The sequence below is a fragment of the Dermacentor silvarum genome, chromosome 1 (genome assembly GCF_013339745.2).
Source record: "Dermacentor silvarum isolate Dsil-2018 chromosome 1, BIME_Dsil_1.4, whole genome shotgun sequence".
Classification (NCBI taxonomy): Eukaryota; Metazoa; Arthropoda; class Arachnida; order Ixodida; family Ixodidae; genus Dermacentor; species Dermacentor silvarum.
Genome location: NC_051154.1, coordinates 63,987,106 through 64,002,394, shown reverse-complemented (window position 1 = coordinate 64,002,394; position 15,289 = coordinate 63,987,106). Strand labels below are relative to the sequence as shown.

The following is a 15,289-nucleotide window of genomic DNA, read 5'->3' as shown; positions in this document are numbered from 1 at the left end:
CTCACGCTTCGGTTTCTTTACTTCGGCTTTCACTCTGCATACATGTGTCATACACGTATACATGTGTCAGCGTAGTCGCTACCTAGCTGATCGGCACTCGCTCCGGTAAGGTTAACCAATCGATTCGCAAGACTTGGCCAGACGGCCACTGCGGCTTCCTTTGGAAAGACCTCTTCGTACCGCTCCTTCCTCTGCCGCTGCAATACTTCGACGTTCTCTCCGCTTTGAACGACCGTGGATGTACCAGGTTGAACCGCCGATCTTCAATTTTCCTCGTCAACCACTCACGACAGCACCTTAGCCACGATGTACAGGTACAGCGATCAGGCGCCTCACGCCTATGAGTTCCCGACCCCTTCACCGTTCTCTCTGCGCAGCCATCTAAACTCCCCATTCTGCCACCCTCTTTCACTACTTTTACAACCCTCCCACTTCGATTCACTACAGTTTTTTATTTGCCTCATGCTACGCTCTCCAGAGGCGCACCCAGCAAGACAAAAGACACGAATTGTCGGAGCTCGACGAAGATAACCCGGCGCGAAATGTCGAAAAGAAATAAATAAAGCGAAAACTTCAAGAGCAAGCAAGCAAAAGCTCAACTATGCATAGCCCTCGCGTGCCACTCCCACAGTCCTGTTTTCTTTTTTGGAGAGCGAAAAAGCACTTCCGAGGTGGAGGCGCACGCGATTATCAGCTAGCAGACGACGCCACTTTCTCTTTTTTGTTCTTTCTTCCGTCAGCTTATAGTTCGCAACTTTTGCAAGGGTCAAAATGCCCAAATGTTTAGCGTAACGAACCAGTTAGCAGCAGCAGACCGGTGGCGGACTGCTGCTTGCAGCAGCCTTGAACAAATAAAATTTTGGTGTGGTAAGTAGCGTATTCTGTCGATAGTATTATTGAGAGTATATGTTGTCTACAAAACTGAAGCTGTAAGTAAAAAGCCAGCGGCCGTGAAAAAAAAAAAAGCAGTAGAAAGAAGAGAATGTTGTTGTGGTTAACCACTCACTCACTCCCCCCTCCACACACACACACATCAGCGACGGCGCCTCCCAAGGCGCCCTAGGGTAATAATTACGAATCTCAAAGGCCATGCTTTTGCCATACCACAAGGGCAAAGTTGGTTTCGAAACACGCAATTACGTCATGACCGTCATTCCTCTCCACGCTTGCAGCACGCTAAAGTATAGCCTTCGAGATTTGCTTTATTACTTTGAGAAAAGGGGTTGCTGGCGGTTGTAATGTGGACATCACTAATTAAAACAACGGTGTATAATGTTTACTAAAAGCATTTACAGCTTTCAAATGACTTCAGCGTTTGCATTCATAGGCTTCACAGAGCTCACAAGTGCTTGTCACTCCGAGCTAGAAAGTCGTCCTTGTAGCAATGTAAACACTTTCAAGAAAATGGTGCTGCGTAGAGTGATAACAACAACAACAAAAAACAGAGCGAGTCGAAATGTCTTAGTAACAACTTTTAAATGTTATAAAGTGATGCTACCACAGTACGTTATTTCTCTTGCGAAAAGTGCGCTGAGCCGGCAAGCGGCACGCTTCTGAATGTTGTCTGGCAACGCAGGCCTGGTCGATCTCTCTTTATTTTTATGTTGTTTTTCTCTGCGTGGTTCGCTTGACGACCGCTGGGGGCCTGTCGGGAAGCCGCGTCTTGCGCTCAGCTGTGTTCTCCCTGCCGGACTTCACGTACGCAGGGGGTGGTAGAAACGCTTTTTCCTCGAGTGGGCGGCAGGGGTTCTATCCGGAAAGGAGACGCTCGCTGTATTCCAGGGAGCGTCGTCTCGCCGGTGGAAAAAAATGAACTCCAACGTGGCGTACAACGCAGCGCCGGGTACTGCGCAAGCTGGAGTGCGGGTGAGTAGACGCACGTATACTTACGCGTTGAGCCAGGAGCCTGCCCGCTTGTAAACACCAGCGCTGCTCGAAAAACGGGCCATCTCACTCCGATACCGCGAGTTTTAAAAACATGGCAAGGACTCAAGTCGTAGATCGACAGCAGAGAAATATGTGCAGGACGCGTATAATTTTGGGTATTGCGCGAAGTTTTGTGCCCTAGCTTGTAATGTTTGTCAAATCGCCTTGCAAAAATGTATATTCTTATGCGGCCGTAACTATAATGTGAACTTGCCTCCTTAGTATCCCTTGTGTTTTGTATTTACGATTGGCCAACCGTGCTATTCTCGCACGTGCGTGCCCGTTTCGCCGGCGTTTTGGGTTGCTGTACTTCTTTAAATCGTTGCGATTGCAACCGTGGTTACACGCTACACTTATAGATGTTCACTGGCTACGATCTGAAGTGCCACTTTTTTCACAGTAGTTCTGTTTCAGTTGTGGAAGCGTTATTTTGCAACACCCGCCGTGGTTGCTCAGTGGCTACGGTGTTGGGCTGCTGAGCACGAGGTCGCGGGATCGAATCCCGGCCACGGCGGCCGCATTTCGATGGGGGCGAAATGCGAAAACACCCGTGTACTTAGATTTAGGTGCACGTTAAATAACCCCAGGTGGTCCAAATTTCCGGAGTCCTCCACTACGGCGTGCCTCATAATCAGAACTGGTTTTGGCACGTAAAACCCCATAATTTATTTTATTTTTTTATTTTGCAACTACCGTTTTCAATTGTCCATCTTTTCTAAATGTGCGGCAGTGTGGCATGCCGGTGCCTGGTTCATTGTTGCTAAATGCTATCACAGCATGACTGTCTGCACGGTAGCACGAGCTTTCCCAAGGCTTTCTGAAGATTTGTCATCATTGATGTTTGAGGAGGGGGGGGGGGGGGGGCAACAAAGCCATGATTTATTCATAAAGCGACAGCAAATAAATTGTTCCAACTGCGTAAAAAAAGTATTCGTTGATGTTTCATGGCTTACGGAAAGTTGGATTTGTTACTTAGGTTTTGTTTCTGTTTTGGTAAAAGTGAAAGTTCCTTGTGCGAAATGCTGTCTGGCCAATACTACGGCGAATTTTCACTTATACCTTGCGACGCATTAGGTCGTACCACTACGTTCGTTAAGAATTCAGTTCCCGGGATACCTCGGGCAGCAGAAATTTATGGCTTATACGTGCTATTTTTGTCCGCGGCAACGTTATGAATAAAAATTGGGAGGACGCTTAAGCTTCGCTTTTAAGAATGGAACGCGATAGCATTCAAAGATCCCTGACTGCTACTCATGGTTCCTGAAAACTGCAGCTTATGCAACCGTAATGATTACTGGCAAACACTGGCGGCGAGCTTTCTGGTGGAAACGCGGCCTCTTGCGTGGGCCGATCCCGCAGATAGTGCACAACCGCGCCAAAGAAATTACATCATTTTCAGGCTTCCGTATTCGTTTCGCACTTCTAATATTTCAGTCTGAGAAGATTTAACATAAAAGGCATGCGCTGTGGGTATTTTGTTTCATGACATTTGTTTGTGGATTGTCATTCTCAAAATTCCGAGGAATAGCTTTGCCAAGAATGCAAGACAAGGTATGAGCAACATTAATGATAGCATGGTGTGGTATACCTAAACGTGGTTGGGGATGCTTTTCTCGGCCGCGGGCGCCAATGCCGACGCCGGATTTTCTGCGACACGGGGCCCTAAACGTTAAAATCTTCAGTGTTTGAGCGGTGGTGGTGATGCATTTCCTACTTTTGAGCACGAGGTCGCGGGTTTCACTCCTGGAAGCGGCGGTTGCTCCGGTGTTGCGGAGCGCAGGAATGAAGCAGTTGTCCAGATTCCTCCCAGTGAGGACTACCACATAGCCCCTGTAAATAAGTTTTTTTCTCTCTCTAGATTAATCCGGCCTCTCACGACCCTGGTGTAGCTTTGGGACGTTGAATCCTTTTAACCACCCTAACGTTTGAACGGCTGGTTAATTGGGGAGGGGGGGGGGGGAGAGGTACGTGGGGACTTATGGAGCCATTGAAGCGCTTGCACTTCCACTGCTGAGGAGCGCGTGAGAACACTCGTCGGCGCGGCGTCACCAGCGTCGCTAACGGCGAACAAGCCCGTACGTTGCACCCAGGATTCAACGTGTCGGGGCTTTGGCCCTCTTGTGCCGGACCACATCGGATCGCGCTCCCGTGAGATGAATGTTTTCCCGCATTCCTGGTTTGCGCCTGGGCCATTGGACCTGTTGAGCATTCCTATCTACATGCCGGACACCTTTCGCCCACGCAAAGCAAGCTAACGGTTTCGAACAGTGCAATGTCAACTACTTCTTTGACAAGTGTCTCCAGGAATCGACTCCTTTCGACCGAGGTGACGTCACCACCCGCCCCGCTTTTGTTACCCCCAAGGATGGACCGGCGAGCCGGGGACACCGAACGTATTTAATGCCGTGTCGGCCCATTGTTGAGAGGGACGACCCCTAGTCAGTATGATTGGCCCTGTCAGCTCACTCACTGATATTGGTAAATATTCTGTATAAATTATCGTCTCCTCGCAGGACCGATCCTCTCTGTCCGGCCGCTTCATCGACCACGTTGCGTCGGTGCTAACGCTCGCAATCTTACTCCTGCGGCTTCGCAACAGTCGTTACAGCTGTAGGATTCAGACCTGAAGTCGCAACAGCCATACGTGTGGCCGTAGCGACGCGCGGCACTCTGCAAAGGTTTTGCATTTCGCATCCAAGTCACTCGGCACCGTCTCCGGAAGCAATCCAGTGTGGTGAAACCAAATATATCGAGCGTACGAAGGAAAGGCAAATGCCGAAAGTTATAAAACGGAGTGCGTAATTTTGTTGTTTAAAAGGAGGCATGCATCAATCAGTGACAGTATCCGATTTCATGGATAAGTGAGAATCCTCAATCTACCACAAAGTTTCGTAGTTGTCTGAAAATGTAATGTAAGATGTATGTAAGGGCAAAACAGCGCGCTGTACGTTATTTTACGTTATTTTACGTTATTTCTTTCATTATTATTATTATTATTATTATTATTATTATTATTATTATTATTATTATTATTATTTTTTTTTTTTTTTTTTTTTTTTTTTTTACAGCTTGTGCTGCCGTCCTGACTTTAACGATCAACAGGTTTCATTCGCGGACTTGACCTTCCTTTTGGATCTCTTTAAAGCGGAACAAATTGTGTTATGTTTGGCTTCTGTGCCAAGTTTCTCGCAAGCTGCCACTAGTCGCATGCCATGACAACGACTAGCTGCCGTTACGCGCGAGCGAAGGCGCCATTTTTGTTGTCGCATCAAAAACTGCTGCTTATTTTGCGTCGTTGGTTGCCCTGTTCCTGTTTTAATTAAGCTAAAGCAGTATTTTGGGTCCTCAGAAGAAACACCTGGACTCATTTTTGAAAGGACAGACGTTCGCTTTGTTTCACTTTGGTTGAGTTGCTTCGGCGATTGACTTAAGGAAATACGTCTCAGCAGACATCTATTCTATTAGTATTTTATTATTATTACTACTACTAGTAGTAGTAAGAGTAGTAGTAGTACTAGTAGTAGTAGGCAAGCATTGGGGTGTGTCCTCAGCTTGAAAAACTCGGCATTGAACAGAACTTGCAGTTTCCTTGATATATTGTCACCTTGCTCGGCAGTCTCGTGAGCCTTTCTTATGTTCGCTTTTTCAAACATACCTGTTATTGCTAACCTGCAGTTGTGGCGTATTGTACCCTAAAACCACCAGTCTTTCGCCCAGGTGAAGCTGCGGAAATTGGGAACGTTAATAAAGGACTTGTAGAACAAAGTTGAACACGTCTGATGATTATCGTGCGCTCGGTAGGGCACCCAGTAACGTCCCGCTTTGTACATCGTACGAATCTTTGTGACGTACTCTTTGTACGAGGGATACTGTACGAGATTGGCAACATCCGTCTATATCGTGTTGCGTTGCGCCACTGTCATTCCTTGTATTGTGTCCGCACTGTACCCGAGTAGACCGATCTTTGCGGGTGTTGTTACATTCGGCTTGCTTCCGACTCGTTTTCAGTCTGTATTCAGCGCATGTAGACATGCTGTTGCGTCGGACAGATCCAACTAGAGTGGCCTTTCCAAAAGTTTTCGAGCTGTGGAGGGACGCGGCGAGTGAAAGTGCCGAGGGGTGCTTCCGTGTTGTAGAACGTGCGGAGCCGGCGTGCGCATATGCAGTCGTGGGTTGCCGCACCGCGCCAGTGCCTTGACGCAAAATTCATTTTCTTTTATTAGATTTCAGTGCCTCACAATCGACAATGCCTCAAAGAAAAACACAAGGACACAAGCGCTGACACTCGCAGCTGATTCATTATTTCAATGCAACCACAAATAAATTGGAAGGGGGAAGGGCGGTAAACGTGAAGCGCCTGTGTTCTTTTGTTTCTTTCCTTGCTGGCCTTGTCGATTGTGCGCGCCGAAATGTACAAGAAAATGAATACGTATCAACTCGCCCAACTTTCCGTACCACTTAGTGAACGTGCTTATTATTAACGTGCAAGATGTTAATTAACGCAATATATATTGAAGTGGGCTGCTTCCTAAAACAGGTTTAATACAAGTTCCGGTTGCATGGCAGAGGAGTACAAAGCAAATAAACTACCATAAAAAAAGTTGTTTCGTAGTGCGAGCGACAACAAAAGAAAAAAAAAATCTCCCGCAAATTAAGCGCAATTTAGCACCCTGCCAGGAAATATCACCTCACATGCGTGATAGTAGGTGTCACCGAGGTACACTTATGCACGAATCGCAAGATTTCTGGATGAAAACGATCCCATTGACTCTCATGACATTGTCATCATGGACATACGTAGAACACAGGCGCACATTTACGATCGCTCTCGGTTTGGCGATTGCACGATTAGTGTCCTGACTGTTATTTAAACGGTGTTTCTTTCGGTGTTTTTTTTTTTTTTTTTTCTTTCTCTCCGTCTGTCGTGCACGCTACTCGTGATAGGTAGAGCGCTGTTCTAATAGCCAAAAAATGTGAATCGGAACACATATTTAAGAGACCTTCGAATATTGAATCGAATGCCGAATATTTCCTCAATTCTAAACGAAGTGTAATATAAATGCGTGTAGTTCGCTTTGTAAAATAATAATAATAATAATAATAATAATAATAATAATAATAATAATAATAATAATAAATGAAAAAAGCGCATTTACATAATTTAGTTTCATTAAAGTGCAGTTCAGAACTTGAAGCCCAATAAACTAAGAAGTTTTGTAGATGAGAAACTCTGAAAGGTGATCGCATTTGGCGCACCATCACAATGGCAGTAACTAAACACAGGAACAGCGCGTCACCATATACAGAGGCACGTATACGGTGATATTTGTTGAAGGAGCAATGAATAACATTAGATCACCGCACATAGTTCTAAAAGAATGCAAACTGCAATTGTCTAAATAATGAAATGTTTTGCCTAAACCGATAAGACAAATTCGGAAGCTGGCTATAGGCGAGTCATCCTTATTGAATGACTAGAAATCACTGTGCAGTATATATGTAGTTATTATAACTACACCGTGCGGTCGCTTGGCAACTCATGCCTCTGCGCAGCTACCCCGTCTCCCCTGGAGCGGTATAATTCGCAACAGTCACCACTTACTGCATCTGTATTTCTAATTGTAGTCTCCAATAAGTGTTATCCATTATATTTGGACAGAAACGACTATTCGGTATCTTGGAATAGTGAATTCTCGAATCGAATAGCAAGGGTCTCCCGATTCGTATTTGAAATTTCGACTATTCGCACGTACCCTTACTGATAAGGGATCGATTATCAGCTAGCGTAGATGTCGAGCACAAAGATGCCTTTTAAAAATTGCCGACTTTAAATGTAATGTCAATAGGCCTCTTGACATTCTGTTGAAAGGCGGCAGCTTTTAAAGGGTGCCGGGTGGGTACACATATAGCATAGTAAGTTATCACGGTGCTTGGATATAGGAGAATGCTTTCTTTTGGGCTTCTTGACATGAGTTCGACGTATAGTGCCAGCTGGAAGTTTTGTGCTGTACTATTCCCGCCTTATTTAACCGATCATCATATGATCATCATCATCATCAGCCTATATTTGTGTCCACTGCAGGACGAAGGCCTCTCCCTGTTGCGCTAGCTGATTCCAGCTTGCGCCTGCAAATTTCCTAACTTCATCACCCCACCTAGTTTTCTGCCGGCCGTCCTCGACTGCGCTTCCCTTCTCTTGTTATCCATCCTACGCATTACATGGCCTGCCCAGCTCCATTTCTTCCGCTTAATGTCAACTAGGTACAGAGAATATCGGTTATCCACGTTTGTTCTCTGATCCACACCGCTCTCTTCCTGTCTCTTAACGTTAGGCCTAACATTTTTCGTTCCATCGCTCTTTGTGCGGTCCTAAACTTGTTCTCGAGCTTCTTTGTTAACCTCCAAGTTTCTGCCCCATATGTCAGTACCGGTAGAATGTAATGATTGTACATTTTTCTTTTCAGCGACAGTGGAAAGCTCCCAGTCAGGATTTGGTAATGCCTGCCGTATGCACTCCAACCCAATTTTATTCTTCTGTAAATTTCTCATGATCAGGGTCCCTTGTGAGTAATTGACCTAGATAAACGTACTCCTTTGCAGACTCTAGAGGCTGACTGGCGATCCTGAATTCTTGTTCTCTTGCCAGGTTATTTAACATTATCTTTGTCTTCTGCATGTTAATCTTCAACCCCACTCATACCCACCTCCAAATGTCCTGATTTTTTAAAATAAACTGTGTTAGCTGCTGACCTAGAGCTGTGCGCCGTATGGTTAAGATCAGTCCTATAGTGGTATTCCTCCAAATAGGTATGGCCATTATTAATATTACGATGTTGGCTCTCGCCCAGAATTAGGTTTAACGGCTGGCCAATGCGTGCTACGTATTTGTGCACATAACGGTTTCGTGCGCGCTCAAAATCTAAGCGCACTAAATTGTGTTACGTGAAATCTGAAGAAAAGGGTGTTGCGTATATATACGAGCCTTTCAACCCGAAATTATCTCCAGTTTGTGTATATATATTTAGTATAGATCAGGGCAGTAACCCAGGATATCTGCCGGGGGGGGGGGGGGGGGGTTGACAGTTTGCCAATACCTTCTCAACAGCACTAATTTCAATTTCTTCACGGGAAATTGTCAAAAACTTCGCTTTTTGCGCAAGTTTGCGAGTGTGCAGACGATTGCGCGTCTTAATCTTAGTTGCAGTACTCAAAGGCGCAAGGAAAGAAAATGGGTTAAACAAAAGGGGGGGGGGGGGTTAACTCGGCCTCAGGGGGGGGGGGGGGTTACAACCCCCGAACCCCTAGGCTGTGGAGGCGAGCGCCCCCACAGCCTTGGGCGCTATCGAATATAATAAATTAAGCCTTGGTTTCGCAATAAAATAATAGTAAAGGTTTGTGTAGGTGAAATGAGTCCCGGCGTATACCGTCACACTCAAAATAAATTTCCGGAGCGCCTGTGTTCGGGTTCGTTGGTGTGCCATTGGTTCAGACTATGTAACGTGTTACGGACAAGGACGCTATAGAAAGAAACAGATGATACGCACACTAATACAGCAACCTTTGCGTATTACTTGTTTCTTTCTGGTCCTTGTCCGTAACGCGCTACACCATCTGCACCAATAGAACTGCTGTAAAGCGTCTCGTAAGTTATACAAAGCGGCGGGAGTCTCGGGTAGCCATTGCTGAACCTTAGCGTTTAAAACCGCCTTCCCGCTTTAGCGCGTCAGCTTGTCGCTGCAGCAAACCAACCACCCTTTTTTGGAGCTAGGCCATGCAAGCTGACATTTTCGTTACCCAGTCACGGGGGTATGGCGTTCTATTCCATGCGCACGAGGTCGCGGGTTCGATACCCGACCGCGGCGGCTGCATCCCAGTGGACGCAGGAACACACCCACCAACCGCGTACCGTACTTTGTGTGACTTTGGGTGCACATTCATGAATCCCGCGCGCGGTCAAAATTAATCCGGTGCCCCCAAGTGCGGCGTCTCTCTAGCACGCTGTGCTGCTTTGGGACCTCATGAGTCATTCATTTCCGTTGTCTTCACGCGGCCCACCTGTAGCTCAAGTGTCTTCACAGACGCTGCCGACGCTCCATGAAGCACGCACGCACGCACGCACGCACACACACACACACGCGCGCGCGCGCGCGCGCGCACACACACACACACACACACACACACACACACACACACACACACACACACACACACACACACACACACACACACACATATATATATATATATATATATATATATATATATATCCAGGGTGTTTCAGCAAACACTTTCAAAATTTATTTAAGGTTGCCTGTGGCAGATAGCCCGATTCTAGCTAATGCGCTGGTCAACTCGAAGAGGCGGACATTACTTGCACAAAAAATTGAAATGCATAATCGAATAAATAACAGAAATTCACTAATTAAGTTTTTAACTAATTACCTGATGGCCCATATTGCAATTTACAAATTGTAGCCGTGGAGTTCACAAGGCGGATCCACTTGGAACGAATTCTCGGGATGACGCCAGTTTCGAGATATTAATTCCCGAACTTTGCGGATAAATGCATTGGCGTTCCAGTTAATTTTGTTCTTCAATGCATAAAGCGATGTTTCGTTAAGAACTTAACTGGAACGCCAATGAATTTCTCCGCAAAGTTCGGGAATTAATATCTCGTAACTGGTGTCATCCCGAGAAACCGTTCCAAGTGGAGCCGCCTTGCGAACTCCACGGCTACAATTTGTAAATTGCAATATGGGCCATCAGGTAATTAGTTAAAAACTTAATTAGTGAATTTCTGTTATTTATTCGATTATGCATTTCAATTTCTTGTGCAAGTAATGTACGCCTCTTCGAGTAGACCAGCTCATTAACTAGAATTCTGCTATCTGCCACAGGAAACCTTTTAGAATTTTTGAAAGTGTTCGCTGAAACACCCTGTATATATATATATATATATATATATATATATATATATATATATATATATATATATATAGTGTTGAAAATTGTTTCTAGTTATTTGAAGAAATCCATGTTGAAAAACCGAAGTTTATTTTCGCCGCTTTGTGCAGGGGAACATAAGCCATCAGGTATTCACTTGCTCGGTCCGCACCCGCCGCGGTAGCCCATGTGGCTGTGGTGTTGCGCTCCTGAGCTCGAAATCGCGAGTTCGATCCCGGCAGTGGCGGTCGCATTTCAGTGGGGGGTGAAATGCAAAAAAAAAAGCAAAAAAAAAAGTTTGTCTACTTGGGTTTAAGTGCACGCTCAAAAAAAAAAAAAAAAAAAAAAAAAAAAAAGACAGGTGGCCAGAAATAAGCCAGAGCCCCCCTACTACAGCGTACCTCATAATCAGATGGTGGTTTTGGCACGTAAAACCTCAGACTTAATTTAATTGATTTGATCGAGTCCAAACTTGAGAAAGGGTGGGGGCCTCCACGCTTTGGCGCAGCTCTCTCAAGGCCGCGCAAGGCGAAACATCTGTGTGAACCGCGGACTGAAAGAAAAACAAACGAAGCGAACAGTCAGGTCATCTAAGGGCTTTGCTTATGGCGCGCTTGTAGATTTTCCAAATATTTTGAGCACTCCCGCTTATATATTATGCGTCATGATTTGCACGCTTGGTAGTAAGGTGTGGGGAACGTGTGAGAAGCCGCTATAATCGCCGTGGAGCGCAGCTGTCTTGTATAAACCGTGCGAAGAAGCATCTTTGCGAAAGTTCGTTTTGCGATCGGCGCTGCGTACCGCTGACGGCAGGCTCGAGACTCATGTTGTGACCCCCCCCCCGCACCCATGCAGACCAGAGTCATGTCCAGTTGAAATAGAATGTCCTGGTGCACTGCGACGCTTTATCTTACCATCGTAGAGCAGCAGCAGCCGACAGTTGCCTTCTTTCTTTCTTTCCTATCGCCCCACCCTCCACTTGTTCCTCTCTCTCTGTTGCCCTACTGGCGCCGCCTGTGCGCGCCGCTGTCGTCCACTGTGTGAGAGGCAACGGCTTTTTCACCCGCCAACCTTTGTGCCTGTCGCACCTTTGAAATTTCAAGTTCGGCTTTTGAGTGGCGGTGAACTTCGCTAGTATAGGCAAAGACGCGCGCTTTCCGCCGTACCGCACAACCGCCATGTATAGGCTGCAGTGCACAGTACCCACAAAAGAGAGAATGGGAGCATCTTGGCAGGTCGCATACGGTTATGGACGAGGCACCTGTTCGGTCGTATTGTTCCGCGCGCCGTCCCCTTGTCCTTTATCTGCCTTTTCTCTCTCTCTCTCTCTCTCTTTGCGCAGCCTTCTGAGCAGCAGCTACTCGATAAATGTTTTCCCATACTTGCTGAAAACTGCACGTTATACAGTGGGCTGTACGGGGTGTTCTTTTATTGTCGTTTACAGAATTTAAATCACTCGTGGCATATAGCACAATTCTACTTCTTCAGCTAAATTACTCTCGGAGACGGACGTTATTTGCATGACAGATCAAAATAAACGTATGACCCATTAACATATTCTCGCTAATTAACTGTTATGCTACTTTACGGCACATGTAATGCAATTTAAGAAGTGGAACCGGTGACTTCGAAAGTCATGTCCACTGGAACAAATTCTGAGGACACCAGTTTCAAGATATGCGCTCCTAAAATGTGCGACAAAATGCATTGGGGTATGTCATTTTTGAGATTCAATGCATAAAACTGCGTTTTGGTAAAGTAGAACAGTGCATTTTTACCGCAAGTTTATCTCATAACTGGTGCTAGTTTCAAAATTTGTTCCAAGGGAATGTGCCTTGTGAAATGACTTAATCCAGTCGAATGTGATGTGGACGCTAAAGTAGTTAGTGATTGGGGAAGTTTGTTAATTCGTAATTATGCATGTTGATTTCAAGTGTAAGTAATGTCTGCCTCCTCGAGTAATCCAGTTCAATATACACATTTGTGCTATATGCCTCAGGTAATTAAAAAATATGTTAACGTTAATATAACACACGGTATATTTGTGTGACCGGGCACTGTGGAACCCTGGTTGGTAGTGACTTTTTGCGCTGTGGCCATGTTCTTCCTTGGCATAGTGTTTGAATATTGTGTGAATACCTGTAGCGCGTTTAGAGCAGTGTGGCTTGATCAGTTACTGGGAAACTGGGCGGCAGAGCGCGCTTTTATTATATATATATATATATATATATATATATATATATATATAGACCCTCGCTTACAATATCATTGACGCAACGAAGGATTTCATAAGCGGTGTATCACTAATGCTGGCTGCGCTGCTGATGCAGGGAGTAACGTTTGACTGCTTAAGATTCCCTGTAAAAAATATAGTCGCGCCATGCGATCTCGTTCTTAACTAGTATGTATTAGTGTTTCTTATGTCGCGTCGATCATGAAATACCAGATTCTGTGCGTGATTTGCTTTTAGTCCTTTTTTGACTCCAGCTATGATACTGTCGAGTCGCTGATGTCATTCCATTCCCACGTTTTGGTTGTCATTCTTGGAGAAAATTTCTGATATTGTTGGCTGCCACCTTTTCCTAATGAGTTTGGTTGCGAAAGGACGAGAAACTACCGTTAGACGTGTGTGCGAAAAAATGTTCATATTTTCCCATCATTACCAGCTTAACAGGGCATTGAAGTCGAGAGCAGGTGGCCTATTTGCCAAATAATCCAAGGCGATCACCTATGTGTACGTACTTCTTGCGTGCGTGAACTACGTCACTATAGCTACCAATGCTTTTGATTGCATAACCATTTTTGATCAGATGTAGATGTTCCTGTGCCCATTGACGCGCACTGCTAGCAGCTACGCAAGCGTGTCATAGTGGTTTTTACTGCATCCGAGAGTCGCCTCTGTGATGCCTCTCCACGGTGTACCCAACGCGTTTTCTGTGTTCCTTCCGGAGAGAGAAAATACTTTTATTTCCAGGTCAGACTAAGACCTTAAAGCCTTCCGGAGCTTGTGTACGATTTCAACGAAAGCTTAGCTGCTTTACGCCTGCGTCAGCCCGGTGCCTCTTTGCAACACGATTTACGGGAGCTTATGTGCGACGCGCTATCAGGCCCAGTGTGACCGACAGCTGACGCGCCTGCGAAGCAGCAGGGCAGGCGCACACCTGTCCGTGGACCACGCGGAAAGCGGCGGCCTCCGAGACTTGTCGCTAAGCGCCAGCCGTACTCAACCACGGCTGTCTCGGCCTGAAGGCGCAGGCGCGGAGGACGAAAATGGCTGCTCTCTCCTCCCGCCGTCCCCCCGCCTGCTTCGCTGCTGTGGGCGGCCAAAAGAAGAAAACAGCCGCCCCCCCCCCCCCCCCCCCCCCTTCCGCCGGAGAGAAAAATCGATGCCCTTCCTTCTCTTTAATGTAACCCGCCCGCCGCCTGTGCGGTTCGGCGGCGCTAATCCGGCCGTGCCTTGTTCTTTTTTGGCTCCGGCGCACCCCACTGCTGGTGGCGCTTGGGCTGAATTAATTGTTATCCCCGAAAGGAGTACGCAAAAGAGGAGGGGATGCGTCAGTGCTCGTCCGGCCGCGGGAAGCGGCAGCGCTTTTCAAACTCCCGTCAAGCTGTTTGCTTTTTCGACGTTGCCGGCCGCACTCCCGCCTTTCCAGCGTCCAGCGCTCGGCCGGCGCGCTTCTATCCAAATAACACCCTTTACTTTCTATCTCTCATGTGGCCGTACCCCGCCCCATACCCCCCGCCGCCGGCCTGTTCTTCGATCTGCTTTTTTACGTCTTTGTGTTGTTCTCGCTCGTGTGCGTGTCCTGTGCGAGGAGGTGGGGCGGCGTAGCAAAGAACACGGCGGCTTCGCCGACGCCAGCGCCGGGAGGGGGTGGGGTGTTGGCGGTAGGGCGAGTCCATCAAGGCTGTGCGGGGTGGTGGGTGCCGGTGGGTGGGGTCCGGCTGCTGCTGCTCTCCCCGGGGGCGGCTGGGCTCGGCGGCGGCGCCTACCATGTGGGCGACCGGGGGGGGGGGGAGGAGCGGGTGGTGTCCTTTGGAGCGTACCATCCTAGTTTGTCGCTGTGCCGATCCGAGGGGGGTTCGGACGACGAGTCTTCCTTGGCGTGTTATTTCGCTCGCGGCCTGGGCGGTGGTGTTCCTCGCCGCCTTGGCTGAGGGCCGTGATGCAAGAATGAGAGGGGGCGGGCGGCGGGGAGGGGGTGGGGAAGAAGCTGCCTCTGAGAGTACTTTTTCTTGTTTCGCTCTTTCGGGGGGGCTCGCGCGTGAGCGTTCCAGCTTGGTTTTTTTACCAGCCTTCTTTTTTTTTTTCTTTTTTTTTGTTATTCTTTTTTTTCTTGCTTGTCGCTTTGTTTGAAGCGGTGAGGAAAGAATATGGAGAAACCAGAGGGCAGCGAAGGCTCTTTTGTGCTCGCTAGGC

The 15,289-nt window shown here is 47.1% G+C and overlaps 1 protein-coding gene across 1 annotated transcript in view; it reads left to right on the top strand.

The window, feature by feature from the left end:
• The first annotated feature begins 1,632 nt into the window (after positions 1–1,632).
• LOC119464457 (zinc finger protein 135) overlaps positions 1,633–15,289 on the top strand; it is a 71,889-nt gene continuing 58,232 nt past the window's right edge. The window contains exon 1 of the mRNA XM_037725450.1: positions 1,633–1,866. The gene's annotated coding sequence lies outside the window, so the exon portion shown is untranslated. The remainder of the gene's footprint in view (positions 1,867–15,289) is intronic.